Raw genomic sequence first — 20975 nt, 5'->3', positions numbered from 1 at the left:
GATGGTGCCAGTAGCATTCTTGAAATGGGTCTCATACAGGGTATGCCACTCCACACCACCGTAACATCCGTAAACCAACCATAGCATCCGTGTCGGCACTCAGGAGCACGAGCAAGAGTGCTCCCCGCACCATATCCCTTTTCGCTGCCCTCACGTTCTCTTACAGGTGTCCTGCTTACTGCTTGCAAGCTATGAGAGCCTTCTCTGCGACAGCACAGCTAGCCCAGCCTTCAAAAGGCCACACCAGGCGCTACCACTCCCGTTTTGGATAATGGAGAGCATTATCCAAAACAGCGCTGGAAGATACAAACAGAAAGGTGAGACACACACACACACTGTGCTGAACTGACAACTGAATTTTATTCATGAAGCATTTTCATATAAATATATATATATATATATATATATATATATATATATATATATATATATATATATATAGTGCAGATAAAGCAGTCGACAGTGAGTCCCGTCACATATGTTCCTTCGTTGTCATTTTCCCCCACCCGAAAATGCCCTTTCTGTCACTAGAAACAACAGAGGCGTGTAGCTCACATGTGTCTTCACAACCAAAGATTGTTTTAGCCTCAATAATTTCCTGTGTTGTTTGGTTAATGTCTTTTTTGCACAATGCATAACCAACAAGCCCAACAACCCACTTTGTTGTTAAACTATGACAGAGCACTTTTCATGTGGCCTTCGATAATGCACTGAGTCCTCTTTCCCCAAAAGTGTGTGCATGCCAGCATACACGTGTGTGTGTGTGCGCGCGTGTGTGTGTGAGAGAGAGAGAGGCCTCGAACTTCAAAGGACCCTCCGGAATAAGCACACGGGTGCACTTCCAGGCACCCACTGGTAATATTACATCTCCCAGCTATGAGCTCCCACACAACCACTTCCAGCCCAGAGGAGATACGAGGGGGTACCCAAAAGAAACCGAACTTATTTTTGTTTGAACTTATTTGTTCACATTTTAAGCACAGACCTTCAACCTCCTTCAAGGTATTCTCCACTTGCAATGATACGCTTGTCTAATCTTTCATTCCATTTTTCAAAACATTGTTTAAATTCACCTTTTGTGATGCTTGACAGTGCCTCCGTCGTTTTTTTCTTCACCTTAGCAACATCAGCGAAACGCTTTCCATTCACCTGTCTTTTCATTCTAGGAAACAAAGAAAGTAGCGCGGCGCAAGGTCGGATAGTGAGTCTCAGGGTTGAAGAACAGGGGTCATGCCATTTTTGGTCCAAAATTGTCGTAGAGACAGGGGTGTGTGAGCAGGGGCATTGCCATGATGGAAAAACCAGTCACCCGACCGCCACAAATCTGGCTGCTTCCACCGCACACTGTTGCCCAATCTTTTCAAAACATCCAAGTAGAAAGCTTGGTTAACTGTCTCATCCTGCGGAACAAATTTTGAATGGACGACTCCTCTCACGTCGAAAAAACAAATCAGCATTGTTCTGAGGTTTGGTTTCACCTGACGAGCTTTCTTGACGCAAGCTGAATTTGAAGTTTTCCATTGGCATGATTGTTGCTTTGATTCAGGATTTGATTCAGGAACACTTGAGTTGTCCCCATAGCATCGTCCTTGTACGTCTTTCTTAATATTTCAAGAGTTTCCGTTCCACTTTTTCCGAGCAAAAATCAGAATTTCACCGGCGCACGCTGTTCACGAAAATCAGCCATTGCAAAAACGACATTCACACAAAACAGTCGTCACTCTAAAGCTCTGTCTAAACTAGTCTGACCTCCTTCAGCGACGGCACTCGGCTTACTGACTCTGGAATGTTCGTTCTATGCGCCCCTAGTGGCAAAACGCAGTACCACAGAAGCTTTGCCGATTTAAAAAATTAGTTTGGATTTTTTTTGGGTAGCCCCTTGTGCAGATGTCCCGAGTGCGCATGTGGAATGCACAGATCTTGTATTAAAGCACGGCTCCTTGTAACATTGGGTCATTGTTAAAAATATGTCGCATTGCTGATTTCATTTTTCCAGGCATTGGAGATCACATTAAGAAGCCAAAGAAGAGAGTATGCAGGAAAACACTGCTTCAAAACAACTGCTACCCATCTTCATAGGCTGGCTGTAGCTTTGAAGTCATAGTCTATAAATAGAATGCCTGGTGATTGCAACATGTAATGTATGCGGCCACGGTAGGGCACTTCTGCCCTCTTCGCTTTGTGTCATAATATTACCGTAGCTATGCATGTGGGATTCTATTAACAGCTTGCAAAGCGCTGCACTACTGTTTGCCTGCTAGAGCATTGCCAACCACAAATATTGTTCGGAATGCACAAAAAACCATGTGCCAAAATTTTTAACCTCTTCAGTCTCCAACCTCCACTTCAGTAAAATATTGTGCAGGGCTAGTAAACACTCGCAGGTACAGTTTTCACTCAGAATCTTGTGGAAACTGCCTAGAAAAATAAAATTCCAGATTACCACTTAGCTGTCCCAACGTTCCTATGTAACAAAAACTCAGGAAATCAGCAAAAAGAAGAAATATTTACATACAAATATATACGCCCACAGAAATAAGTAAAAATGCGTTTGTAAGCACTTTTACGTAACGTAAAAGTGTCGAACAGAGGACACTAGGAAACCCTTTCATTAGCCATTTACAGCAATGAACAACTTCCAGCTTCAACGCTTGGTTTTGTAATGCAAATAAGGCAGCCACCAACAAACAGAACTATGACCACCAATTTCTAGGCTTGGAAGAATTTTGCCTGCAATTAAGTCACTCTCACTAATTTGCAACAAATCATTAAGACTGAATGTCACCCACAAGTTACAATGAGATAAAATGGCAGGGCAGTAACTTCTGTAATGACCACAGTGTGAAAATGTTCCAGCAAAGCTGCAGCTTCATATTAATCAGGCAGTAACAAACAAGGAGCGCATGATACCAACCTTACGTGGTGCATCAAACATAGCATAAAAATATGACTGGCCAAAAAGTAATGTGCCATTTTTTTTTATGTATGAGAATGCTTCATTTCAGGTTGGAGATACCTTTTCAAATCATGCTGAGCCATTAAAAAAAAAAGAAGAAAAAAATGTGCCATATCCAGTTTTGTTGCATGGAGGCAGTCATACTATGCACGAAGTCAATATTCGCAATATGTACAGTTATACCTCTGCCACACGGACAGATTTAATGCCATTAAGTGCTTACTGCCTTAAGTTTTAATGGCATTCGTGCGGCTCCACACGCATGAATTTAATGGCATTAGCCTTACTGCCATTCGCGACCTACTGAGTTCGCCACAACTCATTTGCCCGTGCAATGTGTACTCTCGTTCCCATTCTACACGCAGAAAAGCATGCAGCTTTGTCAGTAACAACTTCCTACCCAGTAGGAAATGGTTAATTGTTAACTTTCAGCCAGATGAGGCATCTATACCACATTTTCGATGCGAAGAGCGCCATTTTTAACCAGCCTTATGACTGGTACTCTCGACTTATGTGCTGACATGCGAGTTTATGGCTACTTTTTCGACTTGTAAAGCAGGAACAGCCATATTTTCTGGAAAATCGTTTTTAGATTACATTTGAACATGATTCCCGATATATTGTGCTCATTAGGAATGTTTACATTCAGTTGAAACTTGACTACCTTGCAAGCGTTATCGTCATCGTCACTTTCAATAATGGCATTAAATGTGGACGTGTAGCACCAACTCCTAAAATAATGGCATTAACAAACTTAAGGCCTTAAGCATTTACTGCCATTTCTTGTGCGCGTGTGGCACGGGTATTGAAGGTATTTCAAAGCACAAACAGAAAAAAAATAATCCTTCTGATATCTATAAACATTCAGAGCGCATATCACGCACTGTCCTTCCAGTTTTCTAAACCAGGTTTTATTAAGTTTGCCAAATTAAGCATACTAGTCAGAGGAAATCAAGCAAAAGAATATTGTAAGCAATAATTAAACTTTAATACAAAGGATATACATTTGTCCAAGGCCAGTAGTACACCAGCTTCATCACGCCACTGTTCACAAGCAGATAAGCAACGCTGTTCACAGTAACACGTAATCGTATTTTGCATCACTTCTTTAGCAATGCGGCATGATGCAACACATTCATCAAGTTCCTTGTCGAATCGTCCTCCCAGATACCCTTGTCGATAGCTTACGGATTAAATTTTCAAAAATGCTGCAGCGCAGAACTATGTTAGCAAGACAGACCATCAGACCGACAAAACATGGATAAGGGATAAAACCAGTCTCCTTGTTGGATCAGACGTTAGGTATCAGCCGCACAGCTGCACAAGTGTCCTGCCACCAATCAATACAGGCAGATCATATTGCAGTTTCTGGGACGAGTAGAAGAATTTAGATAAGTATTGTTTTCACGGTATTGCAAAGCCATCCTGCTTAGGAAGATGCTGGAACAGAAGCAATACAAAAATTGTTTTTAATCGTTGTGGATTTGCATATGACGACGAAGGTTTGCCGTGTCTGCAAAGGTCATTGAACATAGGTTGCATCGGTAAGGCCTCTCGCCCGTGTGGATTCTCAGGTGTTTTGTCAGGTCTCCCTTTGTTATGCATCTCTTGCTGCAATACGTGCACTTATACGGCCGCTCGCCTGTGTGGATGCGAAGATGCTCCCCAAGACTGCTCTTCCTTGCAAAGCTCTGGCTGCAATGGCTACACCGAAAGGGCCGCTCTCCGGTGTGTGTCCTTTGGTGGTTCTTGAAGTTGGTGTGGATATCAGTGGTGTAGCCACACACGGGACACAGGAACCGCGGTCTTCCTGCCTGCGGTCTTTGGTGAGGCGGTAAGTAGTTCCTCCTCCAATCTGCGACCAAGCCTGCACAATGGAAGAAAGCTTATGCATCTTAAACGAGGAGGGATTTGTTCGAGGGTATGGATGACTGTTGGCATGATGAGGATTTTCTCACCTGCCTTGCCCATAGATCGAACACAAAACCACCGCTTTCACGAGGCGATTGTTTGAAGTGGGTGATCAACTATCTTGTTTTCATCAAGCGTGGCGTGAGGGAAAGCCCACTTAGCCCAGCAAAGTCCGTTGAGGTGAGCTATAGAACATGACTTGTTCGTGTGATAAACAACACAGATGAAAGAGAAGAGGACACTTTTGTACGGTTTTTGCAGTCTTTAAACTTGATCATTGGATAATTTGCCCAGATAATGTGGTTTTGCCACGGCTGCATGCATGAAAGTATGCATGCATGCATGCATGCATGCATATGTTCTGCTGATAATTCGGAAAGTTTTGAGTATGAATTTCCCAAATCATATATTCCGGTCTGACTGCATATCAACAATCTCAAGCAACGCTAACCAATGCCCTGACTTTCTTTGCTGCCATTTAAAACTTGCCTTCCCTCTGTAAAACGTACCGCCTCCCTAACCCTCGTTCGTCCAAAATTACACATGCACTATTCCGGACACCCATCAACCATTCCTTACTAACACTCTCTAATCAGTACAGAATCGAGCTGCTCGATTTGTTTACTCTAACTACAGCTACTTCACTAGTGTATTTAATCTAAAGTCTCAAGCTAACCTGCCAGCTCCCACTTAATGACATAAAATTTCTCGACTTTGCCTTTTCCGTAAGTTTTATCATTCACAGCTATCCAACTCTGTGATCTTGCCCTCACTGTGAACTCTCCAGGAGGTCAGCTACACCTGCCAATACTACTGCATATCTTTTAACAGTTTTCATCCAGGCAGCAAAAGACTGGAACGATTGTCCGCTTATGCCATGCTCCACTCCAATCCGCAACATTTTAAGAGATTCATAGAGCAAATATTCTGCAATAAGGGAGTAATTACTCATTGACGTATGGCTGCGCTCGGGTTGACGTCAGTGAGTAATTACTCCCTTATTACAATTCAATTCCACCTTCGGGGATTCCCCTAAACTTTTGACCAGCAAATATTCTGCTGATGTAATTACTGATGTATTCTTTTTATGTAATACACCACTATCCCTCGTGTTATGCCAAACACCTCGGGCTTTTGCGGTGTATTCTAAATAAATAATGAAATAACTGAATAACAAATACACTTAGTTCCAATTTGGAACTCTGAATATTTAGACACCAGTAGATATTAACAACATCAGCATTTACGTAGGAGCTGTTAGCACTGTTTTTCCTACTTAACAGGGGATATTCAAAATTCCGCAAGTGCGCTTTCCCACATATGTTGCCCCCAACAAGATGGCGGAACATGCGTTTCCAGCTGCAACAAAGCAAGAAAGACTGGATTTTTTGTTTGATTCTTCCAAAATACGTTTCTTACATTCTATCCACTCCTTTAGCGCCTGTCCTGAAGCCCATGTAGTTCCTTTATAGCGAAGTCGGCCATCTTGTTAGGGGCACAATTGTTATGCGGGAAAGCACACTTCCGGAATTTTGAATATCCCCTATACCTGCTGTGTAAAGGCGTGAAACTGGACCTTCTCCATTTACAGCAGGCACTTGAGTACAATTTACAGCTGATGAATGAACTCATGACAGCTTGGGAAAAACATTGGTTAAAGCACATTAAAACATATTTAATAAACATATATATCCACTATATAGCACTTATTTCCTTAAACTAGTTTCACCAGTTAGAACCAGTTAGGAATTTTTGCCTGGGATTAATATTGTAGGGACAATGGAGGAGAAAAGATTGTGAAGCATCCTGAAATCATCCTGCAGCTATCGCGCACGCTGCTGCTTTTCTGTATGCACAAAGATACTTGTTTGGCTGCTGCACAACACCACTTCACTCCCTGCCTTTCAATGGCGAGCAGAGCATGAGACCTCCTCTGAACAGTGGCACACACTGCAAAAACACTCGACAAAGCTGTGGATGTCCATTCTAGCATTTTCCCAGCATCAGATACGCCGTTGGAAAGCTGTTTCTGCGAGTGTCAAACGGACACAAAAAGCACGCAGCCAAGATTGGAACTGTGCTAACAGGTGATGCAGTGCTCCAAATTGGACTCCCTCCACAATCCTTACACCCCCATAGTACTCGTTAATCTGACTGCTCCAGTGTCTAAAGATGATTCTCGGGTAAATGCAACTAATTTCGAAGCAATGTGCGCACTTCAATCTCAGCAATCTATTGAGGTGCAGAACGAACAATGCAACGAGGATGAAGCATGATACAGTAGCAAAGTACAGGCTCCCATTAGTACAGAGTAAAAATATGCAAGGAAAATCTCTCTCAATATCAGCAAGGTGGTAATATATCGTGTAGAACACAATGCAAAACCGATATGTGTCTGTTGCAACAGTCAGTGAACATGCAGGGCACATAAAGACAAATGTTCAGAAACTTTAACATGCTGCACTGTAGTGCTGAGATCAGGCAAGTAGTAACATCTCGACAATGAGTAATGCCCACACTAGCACGGTGGAAACTTTCACTTCTTCGAAAATGCGAGAATGTAGACTTCCAGCCTGAAAAACAAAGAAAAAAGAAAACACGTTATTTCTAGGCAGGAGTTCTCTTCTCAAGCATTTTTTTTTTTTCCCCAGGCATTCCCATACAAATGCAGAAAAAAATATGGAATGAAGATTCAATGTCCCAAAGCGGCACGCGGGCTATGAGGGACATCACAGTGAAGGTATCCAGATGAATTCTAATAGCCTGGGGTTTCTTGAATGTGCACTGGCAACGCACAACACACAGGCATTTTTACATTTCGCCTCCGGTGATATGTGGCCGTGCGCCAGATTTTAAACTGCAACCTTGGCATAGCACCTGAAAGCCAATGACACTAAGCCACCGTGCGAGCGTAAAAAATAATGTGGCGAACTGATAGCGCTTATGCAACTGCCAAATGCAACAGTAGAAAAGGAAGTGTATCTGCAGTGTTTTCTAAGGAGTTTGGATACCAGCGATGAACTGGGAGACCAAAAAGACTCATTCACGTTGGTGTTTGTTCAGAGTTCAGGTATCAATGTCATGCCAATCAGCTCCTAGGGGGCTCTGTTCAAATAAAAACTTGCAGAAAATGGTTTAGGTCATTTGCACACAAGACGGACATATCAATGTGAAAACTTGACCCTGGAATGCACAATTAAGAAGAAAAATAAAGGAAACAAAGTCAGCTTCAGCCGACCTCCGAAATGCAGAGCATGCAGTAGCTGCAAACCATTTGCTTTGGGCCGCTGTGGTGGCTCAGTGGTTATGGCGCTCGGCTGCTGACTCGAAAGACGCGAGTTCCATCCTGGCTGCGGCGGTCAAATTTCGATAGAGGTGAAATTCTAGAGGCCCGTGTGCTGTGCGATGTCAGTACACGTTAAAGAACCCCAGGTGGTCGAAATTTCAGGAGCCCTCCACTACGGCGTCCCTCATAGCCTGAGTCACTTTGGGACGTTAAACCCCATAAAGCATTTGCTTTGTTTCTCGTACTTGTGCTTGTTACTGATAAGAAGTGGAGTGAACAACAGCGGGCGCAGGTAACACAAGCATGACACCAGAACGCAAAGGTGCTTGAGAGGAACCCGAACAACAGGTTTCCTGCTAGTTTAGCATTAAGATATACCATTAAAGGAAAAAGAATACGGTCACTGACCAAGTCAAAAAATCTTAGACGTTTCGGAACCTCGTACGGGTTCCTTGATCACTGAGCGGGACAGGAAGCGCCGCGACTTAGTATCCAGGCGCCGAGAGTATCCAGGCGTCATATACCAGATACCATGTGCTGACTGCCCCCAGGTGTACATTGGTGAGACGGGAAAGTTTACAAGACGGCTCAGTGAACACAAACGTGACGTAAGAAATAATAATCATGCGACTAACGCCATTGCACAGCATGTGCAAGAACATGGTCACGCGATTGACTGGGACCACGCCACTGTCGTCGCGAAGGAAAGGAACGTGTCATCTCGGCGCCTGCTGGAATCTCTAATCATCCAGTCGACACCAGCTACCATGAACCGGATGCAAGGAAATATGCCACCATCTACGCACGCTCGTTACGTCATGTGTTGCGTATATAAGTCGCGGTGCTTCCTCTCCCGCTCAGTGATCAAGGAACCCGTACGAGGTTCCGAAACGTCTAAAATTTCTTGACTTGGTCAGTGACCGTACTCTTTTTCCTTTAACTCAATGCCTGACCAGACGTATTTTCGTCAAACTATTGATTAAGATATACCATTACACAGAGAAGTGGGTTCCATGGCAATCTATTGCAAAAAATTAAACTCGCACCAGAATCAGAACGCTGATTTCAAGCTGGATTACAAGAAACAGGTCCTTTACAAGTAAGCCTTGCTCTCACTAGACTGTTTACACATCCTGACATCCACGTATTCTTTTGCACCAAAGTTTGGAGGATTCTTACGATGCCACAACTATAGGTGAAAAAGACGTAGTAATGTAGAACACATGCAATGAACCATCAAGGCAGCCATTCGTAAAAATGTCAGCAGCACACAAAGAGAAAAGACTGCTGATACAAATGCTAAACTCTATGTGCAACTCTGGTAGGAATGCAATGACCCACAGAATTTCCTGCATTTTCGTTTGACTATCTGCTCATTCTTTACTCTTTCTTTGCCTTCTGCATTGTCCCATTTCAATGCCTCTTCCCACCTATGTGGCTGTGCACACAGTGTGCACTTGTAAAAACATGGGCGGTCTTGAGTCCTGCTCAGAAGCGCTTGGACCTGAATTACTATCCACATCAGCTCTGCAATGGGAATACAAAAGTGGGTGAAGATAGGGCATGAAGGTTCAAGGTTGCATTTCAGCATTAAAAATGTCTGACCACCTAACGCACTGTGTACACACTCATTCAAAGAAATCTTTACGACAAGTAAAAGAAGACCACACCACGATTTACAGTACGGTCGCAAAGGTTAAGCCCACTGGTCTGGGTGCACTCATACAAAAGTCCGTACAGAAACACAAGGCACAAAGCAAAAGGCGCAAGTGGCCTGTAGTATCTTAAAGCACAAGATGCTTCAATCAGAATACCTCTTTTAAAGACTCTTACTTCGAAAGTATGATCCGTCTATAAAAACAAGCGGGAGTCATTCTGAAGCAAAGTTCACTTGCAAACGTTGTCCTCTGTCTTTCTGATACGAGCTCCAATGCCAGTAATTGTTTATAACAAACGCACAATGTTAGAAGCAGCTATGGTTTACAGCTCCATACTTCCCGCAAACAAATCCTCTGCATTTGTCATTTCTTCAGAAGGCTGGTCCGTGGTGTACAGAGAAAGAGCTTGAAAGGTTTTTCTAGTTAAGCAGCTCTGGCCAAGATGGGTGAAGAGTTCTGATCTTGTACAAGAGCATGGCACAACTGAGAGATGCCTTTCTTCACAACAGTGCTTTCATGCATGGACAGCCAATGCTGGTAGCCGCTTTAACACTGTTTGGGGCATTAACAGTTGGTTCACGGTTAGCGACGCAATGTGTACCGTCAGCACTCTCCTTCTACTGATCCCCTTGATCCAGCAGTGCACCCTGTATAGTCACATACATACTGCCAAGGCTGCCTAGCTTGGTACAGTTAAGTGTTGGTTGGTTTATGGGGTTTAACGCCCCAAAGCAACTAAGGCTATGAGAGACGCCGTAGTGGAGGGCTCCGGAAATTTCGACCGCCTGGGGTTCTTTAACGTGCACTGACATCACACAGCACACGGGCCTCTAGAATTTCTCCTCCAAAGAAATTCCAGCCGCCGCGGCCGGGATCGAACCCGTGTCTGTCGGGTCAGCAGCCGAGCACCATAACCACTGAGCCACCACGCTACTGTATAGTTAAGCGTGTGCTAGGCCCTAGCGGTTTCGGCGAAAGTAAAGTCAATGGGAAATTGATACCTGTGCTTCCTTAACATATGAGGACTCAAATGACCCTACGGTGCGACAGAACCGGAAGTGCAGAGCTTGCCCTTGGTGTAAGGGCCAATTTCTGCAGAGCCCATGCGGTACAACGGTCTTGTTCGGTAACTACCACGCGGCGTTTGGTGCTGCCACAGCTGTGCACAAGGAATACAAGCTCAGTATTCTGTAAGTTGTATCAGGAACCACGCGTTAACTGAACGCCTAAAGGCACATGTCGATCAAAGCTGTTTAAGGAGACAGCCCGATGATGACGATGTGGACTTTGCCCTTTGGAGTGGGCCGTCGCCGTCACTGGGACCTAGTCATTAGTTCTTGCGTGCACTTGAAGACATGCAAAACAAAAAGAAAACTTTAAAAATAAACAAAAACACGATATCCACATGTGCAGCAACCTAAAATCAGAACGCCACCATGTTTGCAACACTGCACGCACAGTCATCTCACAGTTCTCCACCGAAACTGGAGGCAGGACAACACGCACGCATGCACTCACACAACACACACACAGGTATAACACAGGCAGGGAGTCACTTCTGCGCCACTCTCCACCAAGCCTACAGCCAAGTTCTTGTCGCAATGGCTTGGCTGGGTTCCCAAGCTGCACCCTCATCACGCTTGAAGGAGAAGCCAAGCGCCATTAGCTTGCCCTACACATTTCAATCTGCACTTCGGATGTACTGTCGAAGTGCTGACAATAGGTCAGCATTTGCCTGCAACATGCTTCGAAAACTAACACGCTGCCAACGCTGTTGTCCTACAGCTGCTCTTTGCTGATGGTCACTTTGTGGGCTCGGTACAGGTTCAGGGTGGTCTTGTCCTGCATAGATAGTGCCCACCCACGGCTATCTCCCATAGCTACCTGTCATCGTGCTGTGAAATGTTGCATTACACCAGTTGTTGCAGGACTCTCTTCACCCGAAACTATTCCACCCAGGCATGGCTTTGGTTTACGGGGGTTTTAACGTCCCAAAGCGACTCAGGCTATGAGGGGTGCCGTAGTGAAGGGCTCCGGAAATTGCGACAACTTGGAGTTCTGTAACGTCCACTGACATAGCACGGGCCTCTACAATTTCGCCTCCATCGAAATTTGACCACCGAGGCCGGGATCGAACCCGCGTCTTTCGGGTCAGCAGAAGAGCGCCATAACCACTGGGCCACCGCAGCGGCTCCAGGTCTGACGGCACGTTTCTTCGGGGAGGGACTTCACTGCGTGACGGTGACGTCTATTTGCCTCCTCTCGCGCGTGATACGACGCAATCAAGCAAAACAAGCGCAGCTCGATTGAAATACTTCAGCATGCTTCAGCTGTGCTCTCATATACGACGCCGGCGACACATATTTTCTGGTCTGGAGATTTAAGATGACAGGCGCTGAGCCGTCCACATTACAAAGTTCAGTGCGTCCGCACAACACAACACTGTTCTCCGCCTGTCCGTAACACTCCGTCGACTTCGCGTCAAACAAGAAAGCATGATGAAACAAACAGCGCGAGGAACGGGACGAAAACACGAAGGAAGAAGACACAGACACGGGCGCTGTCTTCTTCCTTCGTGTTTTCGTCCCGTTCCTCACGCTGTTTGTTTCACCATGGATTACCAACTAGCCCGGCATCTTGCACTTCTGAAGAAAGCATGCTTGCAACTTCTTTCCGGCAACCACCAAGGATAGATGAATGCATGGATGGATGATACTAGCTTTACCCCAACGTTGCTTTACCCCATGAAGGCAGCTTACCTCCCCCCCCCCCCCCCCCCCTTTTTTTTTTAAACAGGCATGTTTTCAAGCAACAACTGTGGTTCTAAACATAACGAAAATTAGAACTTGCCGGTCGCTTACGAATTTGTATATGACGCCTTCCTTATTAATGCATAGAGAGATATACCGCCGCTGGCGCCGACCACCGACGGCCGCGGAAAACTTGCGCGAAACCACGTTGAGCATGACGTTGAGAGCGGCTTGCGACGTGTCGTCTGCTACTGCGCTTGCGGCGCGTCATCCGCTGCTCCCACCGAGCATCACTTGAGCGGCAGGACACCCTTTGACTAAGCTGTGTCCGAGTAATGAGCTGCTTGGGCCTACGATTGTTACAGTTCCTCTCTGGGATTTCCTCTCGATTGAGCAACGTTTCCGTCACATATATACTATATATCTCACATATCTGACATAAGTTAAGCAGAAGTCCGAAGGCGAAACAAAGAAGGGACAGGAAAGAGCACGCTTTCCTGCCACTTCTTCGTTCCGCCTTCGGGCTTCTTTTTTCGTTCTGCTTCACCATGTAAGAATGGACCAACTAGCCCCGCAAAAAGTTCTACTTCATTATACCTTTCTTATACAGTGGGCCCTTCGTTACGTGTTTCTTCTTCTCCTACGGCAGAAAAAATTCTGCGTTCTTTCCTGTCCCTTGGTTTCGCCTTCGGGCTTCTTCTTTCGCGCTGCTTCACTTATGTCAGAATGTACCAAGTATAGCCCCGCAAAAATTTAAGTTCTACTTCATTATCTCACATATTATCGGGCAGCGAGTGGATGAAAGCCTTAATATTCACGGTGCTCGGCTGCTGGCCCGAAAGACGCGGGTTCGATCCCGGCCACGACGGTCGCATTTCGATGGAGGTGAAACGCTAGAGGCCCGTGTACTGTGCGATGTCAGTGCACGTTAAAGAACCCCAGGTGGTCGAAATTTCCGCAGCCCTCCACTATGGCGTCCCTCATAGCCCGAGTTGCTTCGGGATGTTAAACCACCATAAACCAGAGAAAATATCTTGCAGAAACAGTGCAAATACGACAATAGAAAGTGGCGCCCCTACTGGCATGAGGACGGCTTCCTTGTACAAGCCAGACTTCGGGAAGATGGGTTTCCGGATATGAATCTTGCACGCTTGTCGGAAAGATGGACCTAGTTTCGATCGGCTACTGTCCCAATATTGGAACTGTTGTCCCATTTGAAGAATTCGTCCAAAGGGGCTACTGTCATTGTGCAATTACTCCACCACAAAGGTGCATTAATGCACCTTTTAATGGAATAACACATTAATGCGAAATGCAAGTGCATTTATGTACCTTTGTTGACGAAATCGAGCAAAAAGCGAGAGCTGAATTCACTCTCTGACAATTGCTCTGCATCTCTTCGTCGATATCTGCTGTCAAACATATTTCAGTTGTTGATAACCGACAAACAAACAATTCAATTTTCAGCTTTATTATGGAACTGGAAATCACATCTTTACGGCAGGAAGCCAATCAATCCCAGCAGAAACATCGTCTACTTCTAGCTGGAAAATCCAGGGTGAATTTTACTTCCAGCTATAGCTCCAGCTGGAATCATTCATTTCCGGTAGGAAAATACCATTTTCCCCTACACCTCCTGGCATGCCTCCTGGAAATAGTGTCTGTAGTGAGGGCTAAAAACTGCGGCGGACAACAAGAGTGGTTTCGTGTGTACTTCGCGTTGGCGTTTTTGTTATGTATTTCGTTTTAGCTGCAGTTATATTCATTTAGGGACTCTCACACTGCTTGCCCGAACGACAATGCAGAGCTGGCGGCAGTGCAGGAATGTCGTCTGCTTCCACGAAGCGCGTGGCAACGCATTCTTTTTTTAATTTTTAACAGAGACTATGCTGTTTTGTGAAAACAGCCACTTAGATGTACAGTCATGAACACAAGTTCGTACGATCCGGGACGGCAGAGAAAAAAGATTGTGTGCAGTAAGGCAAGGTGAACTGAAATCATTTGAAACACGAGTGAACAAGCGTGCACCAGCCTCTGGAAAAATACCGGCTGACGTACCAGAAAGTAAATGCAGAAATAATTTTTTTGTCGCAAATCCGCACATCCCGCAAAATTTCGTCCACAACTGTACCTTGCGCCGGTTATGCGAAACAACGATGGCAACCGAAAATTGGTGGTTCAGCACATAAAGGCATCTTTATAATTTCACCGCTTTCAATTCCAAATCTCATCATGCAGAGGACGGTTCCCATCTCCAAAACTACATCCATAGGGGCTACTAATGCAGATAAGGGAGCCATCAACCAACAGCAGAGGCCATTATCAACTACTGGGATTGAAAAATTTCACCTGCAACTAAAGCACCGTTCTGTGCTACAAAGCTGCAAAATGAATGCCACTCAGAAACTAGCACGAGATAAAATTCCCAGGCAGTAATTCCTCAAGTGACCGCCATGTGAAAATGTACCAGTGAAGGTGAAGTTTCATTTCAATCAGGAAAGAACAAATAGCGAACATCATACTGAACAACAAAGCCGGCATGGTCCTTATAAACAGTAGGGCATCAAACAGAACAGAGAAACAAAATGGATAATTAACATTGCATTTTCTTGTAGTACCTAAAAGTAAAACTATGTGTCCTTTCATTCAGAGCATTGCCTTTCCCAATTACAGCATCAACACAAAAAACTTGCCAACACCACTCCCGTTGGTTACGAGCCAACTTACAAGGCACACCGTCATTACTCACAGCATGTGCAGATGCACCGTCATAAGTATAAGAGAAAAAAAAATGCTACTCATGCCCGAGCACAAAAAGCTTAGTCCTTGCAACCAGAAACAAACACTTAAATCAGATTGTATATACTGTCTGTCTGGTATTCCAAAGCAGGCTTTATCATCACTACTGCCGTTTAGCACATGCGTCAGAAAGCATGTAACAAAAGAATATTCTGAGCAAAAGTGAAACTTTATTAGACAGAAGAGAGATATGGCAAGTATATTAACTTCCCTCACGCCACTGTTCATGAGCAGAACACTAACGCTGTTCAGTATGTCCAATCAAATCTTGCAGCTCTTCTACGGAGAACAGCACAATGCAACAAATCAACATGGTTCTTGAAAACACATCCTCCTTGCCACCTTTAATAACGAACACTTTGAACAAAAACTTATCAGCCAAACTGGCAGAGCAAAATAATACACAACACCTGCTCACTATTGGGAACAACTGACAAAATCTTCCTACAAGGAATCCTGAAAACATGGCATATGCTAACAATACACCACCTGTGGTTGTGAAGAAAACAAACAGTTATAACAGTTACAACAGGCTATGTTCACATTCGCTTTGTCTGAATAATGCACCAGTTTGACTCAGAGTCAATACCAAGAGAGGACAATTTTTTGCAGCACTTGCCCGTATATTTATTTATTTATTTACAAAATACTGCGGACACTGAGTCCAAGCAGGGTGGGCGAACAAAGTCAATCAAGAGACAAAAAAAACGCAACATTTCAAAAAAGAACAACACAATATAGAAAAAATAATTGGCTAAAACTCTTGGGATAATGGTTTAACTAGCTCATTCCAATCTGTTATTGTGCGTGGAAAAAACGAAAACTTGTAAGTGTCTGTTCTAGCGAATATAGGGGTTAGAGAACTGGGATGGTGTTGACGAGTTTGTCTGGTTGGTGCCGGCGTTAAGTATGATGAGGGATCCAAACCAAGTTTGTTATGTAATAAAAGAGAAATAAATTCTAACCTAAGCTTTCTTCGCCGATGTTCAAGTAGTTCAATTTTATTAATCTCGATTAAAGTGGTGGGGGAGTCAGACCTTGCATATTTATTAAAGATAAACCTGACAGCTCTTCTCTGTATTCTCTCCAGATTTTTTACGTTAGATTTAGTATACGGGTCCCACACTATGCATGCATATTCGAGTTTAGGTCTAATTATTGAAGAATAACAAAGTAGCTTAATTTTAGAAGGAGCATTTTTTAGTTTATGTCTTAAGCAGCACAATTTCCTAAATGCCGCAGAGCAGATATTGTTTATGTGCAAGTTCCACGATAGATTGCTACTTATTGTTACTCCTAGGTATTTGTAGTTGGATACTTGTTGAAGAGGGAGAGAGCCTAATTTATATGTGTAGCTATGAAGTATGGTTTTTCGGGTTATCGGCATATATACACTTTTGTCAGCATTCAGAACCATGCCCCATCGGTCGCACCATTCAAAAACGTTGTTCAAGGCACTGTCCAGGTCACTTTGATCCTCCTTATTTGTAACTTCTCGGTATAGAATGCAATCGTCAGCAAACAATCGAATATGCACTGGTGGCTTAACAACTTGAACAATATCATTGACATACAAAAGGAAAAGCAGAGGACCCAAAACACTTCCTTGGAGAACACCGGATGAAACTGGAAGAGAGCCCGAACGTTGTCCACCCACTTCAACAAACTGTTTGCGGTCTTTTAAGTATGCAGTAATCCATGTCACTAAAATATCAGGAATGCCAATTTCTTTCATTTTAAAAATTAGTTTATCATGAGGAACTTTATCAAATGCCTTGCTAAAATCCAGAAATATTGCATCGATTTGGCCTTTATTATCTATACAAGAAGCAAATGAATTTATTACTGTAATTAGCTGTGTTACCGTCGAGAATCCTTTTCTCGTCCAAGTTGGACATGAACATGGTTCTAATGAAAAAACAAAATTTTCATAAAAAAACTAAAATATAATCTCCAGTTAGCTACTTCAATCTGCTTCAAAAAAAAGCTGTCGGAGACAACAAAGTTGAACAGTACACCAACAACACTCTGGTTGCAACAGACACACAGAGAAAATACTTGGAAGTGTTGTTATTTCAAGTTACTAGATGATGCCACTTTGACCATTGGGACAATAAAATATGAATATGGATTCAAAGTATGAAGCAGTTTCACTGTTGGTTCAAAAGCTGGGTATAGATTGCATAGCTGTAAAAGTCTGCCATTTATACCGTCAGAACACAACGCGGCTTTATGAAACCATGGATTCATTTTTGTGAATGCTCTTTTCATGGTATAAACAGATTGCATAGCTGAAAAAGTCTGCCATTTATACTGTCAGAACACAACACGGCTTTATGAAACCATGGATTCATTTTTGTGAATGCTCTTTTCATGGTATAAACAGATTGCATAGCTGAAAAAGTCTGCAATTTATACTGTCAGAACACAACACGGCTTTATGAAACCATGGATTCATTTTTGTGAATGCTCTTTTCATGGTATAAACAGATTGCATAGCTGAAAAAGTCTGCCATTTATACTGTCAGAACACAACACGACTTTATGAAACCATGGATTCATTTTTGTGAATGCTCTTTTCATGGTATAAACAGATTGCATAGCTGAAAAAGTCTGCCATTTATACTGTCAGAACACAACACGACTTTATGAAACCATGGATTCATTTTTGTGAATGCTCTTTTCATGGTATAAACAGATTGCATAGCTGAAAAAGTCTGCCATTTATACTGTCAGAACACAACACGGCTTTATGAAACCATGGATTCATTTTTGTGAATGCTCTTTTCATGGTATAAACAGATTGCATAGCTGAAAAAGTCTGCCATTTATACTGTCAGAACACAACACGGCTTTATGAAACCATGGATTCATTTTTGTGAATGCTCTTTTCATGGTATAAACAGATTGCATAGCTGAAAAAGTCTGCCATTTATACTGTCAGAACACAACACGACTTTATGAAACCATGGATTCATTTTTGTGAATGCTCTTTTCGTGGTATTCCATATTTTCATTGCGCGCAAATATCCTCGCGCAAAAGCGGCATGCTAACGGTTTTTAATGGATGTGGGTCTGCATATGACGACTTAGGTTCCCCTGGTGTCTAAAAGCCATGGGACAGAGGTTGCATTGGTATGGCCTCTCACCCGTGTGGATGAGAAGATGTCTTGTCAGGTTACTACATGTTTGGAAGCTGCTGCCACAATGAATACATTGGTACGGTCTCTCACCCGTGTGGGTGCGACGGTGTTTTGTCAGGTCACTGCTCGCCCTGAAGCCCTTGCTGCAATGAATACATTGGTATCGCGTTTCACCCGTGTGGATGCGGACGTGATTCGTCAGGCAGCCCTTTGTTTTGAAGCCCTTGTTGCAATGGCTGCACCAGAATGGGCGCTCGCCAGTGTGCGTCCTTTGGTGGATCTCGAAGTTCCATCGAGAATTTGTGGCATGGCCGCACTCAGGACACAGGTACCGCTTTCCTCCTGCCTGTGGTCTTTGCTGAGGTGGTGATCCGCTCTTGCACTCAGCTGTGACCGAGCCTGTGCAATGGGAGAAAGCTTACGTTTACTAAAACGGGAGGGATACATTTCAGGGCATGGATGACTGATGGATTACGCCCGAGAAGAGTTATTGCGTGGTAAGGATAGTGCTACTCAGAGCTTGCTACATTGTGTTGTCAAATTCAGCTGTATTTAAGAGAACTTGACCCTGGAAAAGAAAATTTCTACTTCGTGGGTGCAATGCATTCATCAGCCCAACAAGCCACAAAGAGTCCATCATAAAAAAAAAGACATACTTGAAACTGTAGCTGAGTAAAGTCCTATAGATGTTATGAGTCACTACCTGAGTTCTGATCACTTCTGTTCCTAAAAGGCACAAACAGCACGCCACTCAACCAACACTGTCACACCTTCACCTTGTCACAAGCTTCATTTCATAAAAAAGTTAGGTTTGGTTTGGTTTTCATGGGGTGTAACGTCCCAAAGCGACTAAGGCTATGAGAGACGGCGTAGTGAAGGGCTCCGGGAATTTCGACCGCCTGGGGTTCTTTAACGTGCACTGACATCGCACAGTACACGGTCATAAAAAAGTTAGGCAATCATGAAGCACATCAAGCACAATTACCTTCACGTGTCCCACGCACTGCAAATTAATAGCCATTCTATACGCTCTGCACACATCTAATTTATGGCCTAAACGTTCAAGGCATGTATGTATGAAGGCTTACTTAGTTGAGAACAGCTACAACCATAAAATAAAACACAATTCCCCTTGTAACACATCCCCACTAACAAATTTTCTTAGTCTGACATGCTACAAGCAGGTGATTTAACAATGAAATGGGCTTTGTGGAATACATAACACACAATCTTGACAACGAAACTCACACAGTAACAGCAATAAACATCACATGCTAAAACACTCCAAGGTGAGGTCGAACAGAAGCTGTCTGGTAGCTCTGCGCATGTGTAAGGCTTGTTTTCAGAGCACGAAAATTTAATTTCTGAATACAAAGTCTCATGTGCTAATGATTACATTCTTCACATGGCATACCATGTGTATGAACCCGACATTGCACAGGACTCAAAAGCACAGCAAAATACGAAAAGCAAACAGGCAATGCCTAGAAGCTGGGAAACGAGAGGAGAACTCCATTTCACATAGTTGCAGATCCCGTTACGAACAGATGTTGGGCAACGTTTCTAATGAGCTTTGCTTGTATTCATAACTGCAAAAAAAAAAAAATTAAGGATGAGCAAATACATTTAGGGGATGATCACTCAAACCAAACCTAATATGCGACGAAGATTTCAAGATGCGTCCACAAATTCTTCAACCTGCTATCTGAATTATATTAAAAGACCCAAATAACCAAATGTACTTGTTAGCACCACCACTTCTGACGTGTACCATCAGTTGCCTGACACTTTTTAAATACTATTAAATGATCTGTAAATACTATGGAGGACATTAAATCATAGAACATCCTGCAGCTTGGATTCATACGGTGCTTTTTTTTTTAATGCTTAACAATACTCAAGTGGCTTCCGCAGAGCATGCCTTGGTTGCCAGTGTTTCAATGCAGAGCACAGCATAGAAATTATTTTCAAAAGCAGTGCATGATGTGATAGCTCTTCACTCAACTGTGCCCATCAGTTCTGCCGCTCCATCACCAGTAGTCTTGATATCGGAGTACCGGATGCAGATGATGCGATGATCAAATCGGCTTACTGCGGCTCGTTCCACAATCCTTACTCCCCCATACACCGCGTTAACATGACTGCTCTGGTCTTTAAATAACATTCTTGATCAAATGCAACTGATTTCAAGGCAATTATTGCATTTCCACTTGAGAAGTGCATCGAGGTGAAATATGAATGTCGAAACAAGGATAAAACATGAAACGACAACAATACCCCCTGAGAACAGAAAGTGAAAATGTGCGACATAAATCTGTGAATGTACGGGAAATCTGAGAAAACAACATAGAGAATGCACAAAAACACAGGCATAGGCACGTTACAACAATTTATGAACGTGCAGTGAACGTCGCAGCGGATGTGAGACACTTATGAACAAGATGCACTGAAGTCGCAAGAACAGGAAAGAAA

At 43.6% G+C, this 20975-nt stretch overlaps 1 long non-coding RNA gene across 1 annotated transcript; it reads right to left on the bottom strand.

Annotated features, from left to right (window-relative positions):
- Window positions 1-3920: 3920 nt before the first annotated feature.
- LOC149336456 (uncharacterized) lies at window positions 3921-5191 on the bottom strand. Its single transcript, XR_016284566.1, has 2 exons — window positions 4915-5191; window positions 3921-4823 (listed from the first exon to the last, which is right to left on the bottom strand). It is a non-coding gene; the product is annotated as an uncharacterized LOC149336456 (long non-coding RNA).
- Between the last annotated feature and the right edge of the window lie 15784 nt (window positions 5192-20975).

This window comes from Amblyomma mixtum, chromosome 7 (genome assembly GCF_055824585.1).
Source record: "Amblyomma mixtum isolate Tamu chromosome 7, ASM5582458v1, whole genome shotgun sequence".
Lineage (NCBI taxonomy): Eukaryota > Metazoa > Arthropoda > Arachnida > Ixodida > Ixodidae > Amblyomma > Amblyomma mixtum.
This window is presented reverse-complemented; position numbering and strand designations above follow the sequence as displayed.